Source organism: Mastomys coucha, chromosome X (assembly GCF_008632895.1).
Source record: "Mastomys coucha isolate ucsf_1 chromosome X, UCSF_Mcou_1, whole genome shotgun sequence".
NCBI lineage: Eukaryota > Metazoa > Chordata > Mammalia > Rodentia > Muridae > Mastomys > Mastomys coucha.
The window spans coordinates 159,525,366-159,530,785 of NC_045030.1; the positions used below are offsets into that span (position 1 = coordinate 159,525,366).

The 5,420-nt window shown below is 41.1% G+C and overlaps 1 protein-coding gene across 2 annotated transcripts in view; it reads left to right on the forward strand.

Moving 5' to 3' along the window:
* Gpm6b (glycoprotein M6B) overlaps positions 1-5,420 on the forward strand; it is a 152,077-nt gene that overhangs the window by 24,638 nt on the left and 122,019 nt on the right. The window lies entirely within an intron of this gene.

Genomic DNA, 5,420 nt, shown 5'->3' on the forward strand with positions numbered 1-5,420 from the left:
ATAAATAAAGGGTTTTGTTTGTTTGGAAAAAAAAAAAAGAGTTATGACCCGAAGTGTCAGAGATGGATGCAAAATGACAGCAGAGGTGCCAGGCTTTCATCCTGCGTTTAGTTACCATGTGAGCAATATGAGTCAATGCTTTTTAGCAAAAGCAACTTCACAGTGCCTGTTTCCAATTTGGTTGAAATGGTGATTTTAAAGGGCGCAAATGACAGGCATTGCCTGGATTCTGTTGCTGTCTATGCAATATGACTGTCATTAGCCGTTCCAATTTGAGCTACTTGAAATGAAATGAAATGCTGTTCTCTGGACAAATTTAAACTCTCTAGGGGCCACATGTGGCTAAAGGTTACTAGATTGAACAACCAAATATAGTACATCTCTACCATCTCTCAAAAGTGACAGCAAATGGCACTCATCTGGATTTATTAGCAGGCTGGGGATGGGTGTTGAGATGGTTCTGGTTTAGCCTGGGGACATAAAGGCTCTGGAACAAAACTTAAAACTACTCTAAGCCTCAGAGAACATAGCCACACCCTTGTGTAGAGCAATATTGTGATGCCAGTATATGGGTCAGGTAAAATCGGGTTCTTTTGGCTCAAAGGTGTGTCCATCCTGCAGCTTCCTCGTGCATTCTAGGTGTCCAGCACTGTTTTCCCTCTGGAGTGATTTGACTTGACAGTGAGGTTCAATGCTAAGCCAGTGGACTCAGTGCCCACTCTGTGTTGGAAGCAGTGACTGATGATGTTCTTTTGCATAAGAACAAAGGTGTGTCCCAGCTATATTCTAGTCTCACCTGGAGAGCTTTAAGAACGCTAGTGCCAAATACCTGGCCCCTGGGCTTTGGGAGATTTTGTGCTTGACATGTGGTTCTAATATACAGCTGGGTACACTGGGCTAGACTGTACCTAGGGATGAGGAGTGGCTGCTTTTGAAGGGAGGTCCAACCATTGTTTATTAAAAGATGGAGGTAGCTGCTGGTTTTCACAGAATTCTGTCCAGGACCTTTGTTCATTTGACTGATTTGAGTAGCTCAGGCTGGCCCTGACTTCTCTATGTAGCTGAGGATGACCTGGCACTCTTGATCCTTCTGCCTCTACCTCCTGAGTACTGGGATTACAGGAATGTGCTAGCATAGTTCTTACTAGTCTATGTATCCAGTGCTGGAGATTGAATCTGGGAATACATGCATGCAAACACTCTACCAGTTAAACTATAGCACTATAGCAGCGCTACCACCCAACCTTTTTTTTTTCCTTTTGAGACAGGGTATCTCTACATAGCCCTAGCTGTCTTGAAACTTGCTCTGTAGACCAGGCTGTCCTGAAATTTAGAGATCCCCTTGCCACTCTGCGTCTCGAATGCTGGGATTAAAGGTGTGTGACGTCATGCCTTGCTTTTTATATTTGTTTGGTTTTGTTTGTAACAAGCTTTCTCTCTTTGTAGCCCAGACTGATTTCCTGCCTCCACCTCTCCAGGGCTGGGATTATAAACATGCACCAGCACTCCTGGCCCAGGTCTACATTTTGGTCAGTGATAGGAATCAAGCCTAGCAAATGAGTACTACCCAGGAATGATGCCTTTAGGCTGGAAGGAGTAGACATTGGCTACCAGGTGCTAGAAGCAACACTGACAAGTTAGAAGGAAAGACACACAGATCTAAAGGGAAATCTGAGAGGAAGAAAGAAAAAAGCTGTTTGATTACTTGAAATCAAACCAATTGAACATGCCTATGGGCATGCTTATTCAAACAGCTGCACCGAGGGTTGGATTCACTGACAGTTAGTTGCAGGCTTGAGTCTGGTTTCCATATTTCCTCTAGGATGATCTGGGACATATTTGGTAACCTCTCTGAGTTTCATTCTCCTCCTCCATTTAGCAGGAATAAGAAAAGGTACCCATCTCATTCCATTATGGTGATAATTAGATGATTGTGTAAACTGAAACTCCTGGCCCACTCTCAGCACTGTGATTATAAACAACAAAAACATGGGCTGTAGATACAGCTCAGTTGTACAGAGCTTGTCTAGCATGCACAAAGCCCTGGATTTAATCCCCAGCCCTGCATAAACTGGGTATGGTGGTGCACCCTTATAATCCCAGCACTCAGTAGGTGGAGGCAGGAGGATTAGAAGCTCATTCATCATTCTCAGTTACTTAGTGAGTTTGAGGCCAGCCTGGGATACACGAGACCTAGCTTAAGAAACAAACAAAAACAAAAAACCAACAAAAAAGATATGATTAACATCAAGTTGGTCTTCGTCCTTTTCAGAATAAAATCTTACTAAGATAGCCAGCAGAGGATGTCATTATAGAAGTAACTAGTGGGGTACATATTCACAGGGGAAGCTGAGTATGAACCATATGAGAACTCTGTGTAGCATCTTGACAAGAATTGTGTAAACCTAAGAGTTCAAAGATAAAATGTTTAAATAACTTATTACCAAGGGAATGCTGTCTTGATAAATGGGAATAATCCATGTATCCATTATTTATCAAATATTTATATACCAGCTATATGCATAGTAAATCTGAAGCTAACCTTTCTGGTTGATAGAACCAACATTTTTATTTTGTATATTTCTGGAGCAGCCATTTCTAAGATACATATTTTTGTATGTATGCTTAACCAGACATGACTCATGTAAAATTTCTGTTTCCTCCAAAAGTAATGCAGAAAAAGTCAGGAGTGGTGATGAATGTCTATAATCCCAACACTCCGGAGAGGGGAGAAGGAGGGTCAGGAATTTAAGGCAAGTATGGGCTACATGGGACCCTGGTCTTGAAAGAAAAAAAAAACAAGCCAATAACAATAACAAGGTAATAATAATACTTTAAGTTAGAGAAATGCTCTAAAAACAGCACAAACTTGCTGCCAACTCTTCACCAAGCTTCCCCTAACATTCGTTTACATAACCATAGCTCAGTGATTATAACCAGCATATTGGCACCAGTACAGTGCTCTTAACTAAGCTAAGCTGTTTGCTTAAACCTCACTAGCTTTTCTTCCGTGGGACAGTTTCAAATGGCTTTTCTGTAGCAGCATGCTATGCAGTACCCTACATGACATTTACTTGTTGTAGTCCCTGAGCCTCCATCCCGACATAGTTCCTTACTCTTTCTGTGGCTTTCAACATCAACTCAAATACAATAAAACAAAACAAAAACAAAACAAAACAAAACAAAAATTGCAAGAAAGAAAAAACGTGGGCAGGGTCTGACATAGTCAGGCTGGCCTCAGACTCAGTAGATAGGCAAAGCTGACTTTGAGCTTCTGATCCTCCTTCCTCTACCTTCTTCAGTGCTGGGATTACAGGTATGCAGATACTCTGCTCAGTTTTATGCCATACTGAGGACAGACCTCAGGGTCTCACGCATGGTAGACAAGCATGCTACCAAATGTACTCCATCCCCAGTCCTTGATCCCCACTGTTTTGAAGGGTATAGATCTAATATTTTGGAGCAAGTCCCTCAATTTGGATTTGTCCAGAGTTTTCTCGTGATTTGAGGTGTAGATTTGGGGTATAAATGTCACACATATACTATCATTGAACTTGTCATGTCAGTATATCTCATTACTGGCACTTCTAATCCTGATAGTTTACTTAAGGGCACATCTATAGTTTTGAACTAGTGTTTGTTTTATTAAAGACTTTATTTTTTAGAGCATTTGGGATTCATAGCAAAATGAAGACGAGGTCTAGAGATTCAACTTGGGATCTATTGTCATAAATAGCTTTAGTAACAGACATCATTTGTATGCCATGTTACAATATAAAAATCATATGGAAAATATTATGTCCACATTTAAAATAGCTCCAAATAGCCTATGCTTCTGCCTTTCTGTGTGTCCTTTTCATAATTTGCTTCTTTTGGTCTCATGTGTACTCTCAATATAATTGCTCAAAGGTTCCAGAGTTCTACTGCTGGCAGTGGCTGACAAACAGGTCACCAAGCTGTTAGAATTTTGTGTAGAGGAAGCAGGTTTGAAAGCTAGACTTGACACAGTGCTCAGGGGAAGAAGTATGTTAAGTTTTTAGCATATTCCTAGAAGCACTTTGGTTTTGCTGGCTTTTAAAATGAGTACACTATTTATAGCCCATTTTATCATTGTCGTCGTCATAGTAGTAGTAATTATTTTGAGACAGGGTCTCACTGTAGCTCTAGCTTTTCTAGAATTTACTATGTAGACCAAGATGACCTTGAACTCACTGCATCTGTCTGCCTCTCTCTCCCAAATGCTGGAATTAAAGGCAGAATTAAACCATACTCAGTTACTGTGAATTTTTAAGTTTCACAAACTTAAATTGGAATCTGACTTTAAGGATACATGGCGAGTAAGCTATGCATGGAGGTACAGACTTGTAATGCCATCACTTGGAAGGTGGAGACAAGAGGATCAGGAGTTCAGAGATTCAAGGCTATCCTGAGCTATGTGAGAGTCTGCCTCAAAAGCAAGCAAACAAAATGAATTGAGCCAGTCCAACCTAGATTAAAATTGTGACTTTACCTACTGCTGTCAAGTTCCTTAGCTTCTCCAGGAAAAACTCCCTGGGATGTGAATAATGAGCTGCATGGCACATGGTGATGTTTTTCATCAGTGAAAGTCTGCATATACTTCAGTGGTTTTATAAGATTATAATGAAGCTGGTATGGGATAGAGTGGCATGTTTGGAACCTCAATACTTGGGAGACAGGAAGATTTGGCATTCAAGATCATCCTGGGGTACAGAGAATGTTGGAGGCCATGTTGGGTTACTTGAGATTCCATCTCAAAACAAACAACAAAAAAAGTGATGGAGATGAGAAATTCCTATCACCCGGTGACAGAATATATGCAGCAATGCATCACTCCTGTTTGTGGTAAAGTTAGTATGAGGAAGTTTGTGGGGCATTGGACCATTGGTTAAGAGCACTTGTTAGAACGGAGTTCAGATTCTATTATCTATGTAACAAACTGTGCATGCCCATAACCCCAGTTACAGGGGCAGGGGAATGAGGGCAGAGAGGCAAGAGTCTCACTGGGGCTTGCTGGCTGTGAGCTTTATTTATTGACTATAGTTTAGTCACTTTACAGAATATCCCTCCTACTTATAACAGCAAGAAGTTTACAGTAAAACATGCCAGGCACATTCTCAAATTAGTTGTCTTGACTTTGTGGCTATTATCTCTCACTTCTGGAGATAACTTCAGAACATAAAAGAGTACTCCCCACCCATCACCCCATAAGTGCAAAAGTACTTGACTGTGGGGACTCATGTCTGTAATCCTAGCTCTCAGGAGGCCAAGGAGGGTCACTTGTGTTCAAGACCAGCCTGGGCTTTATAGGGAGTTCCAAGTCAGCCTAGGCTACACAGTAAGATTGTCTTAAACCCTTCCTCTCTCTTCCACCTAAAATCCCCTTATAATGTAACTTAGTA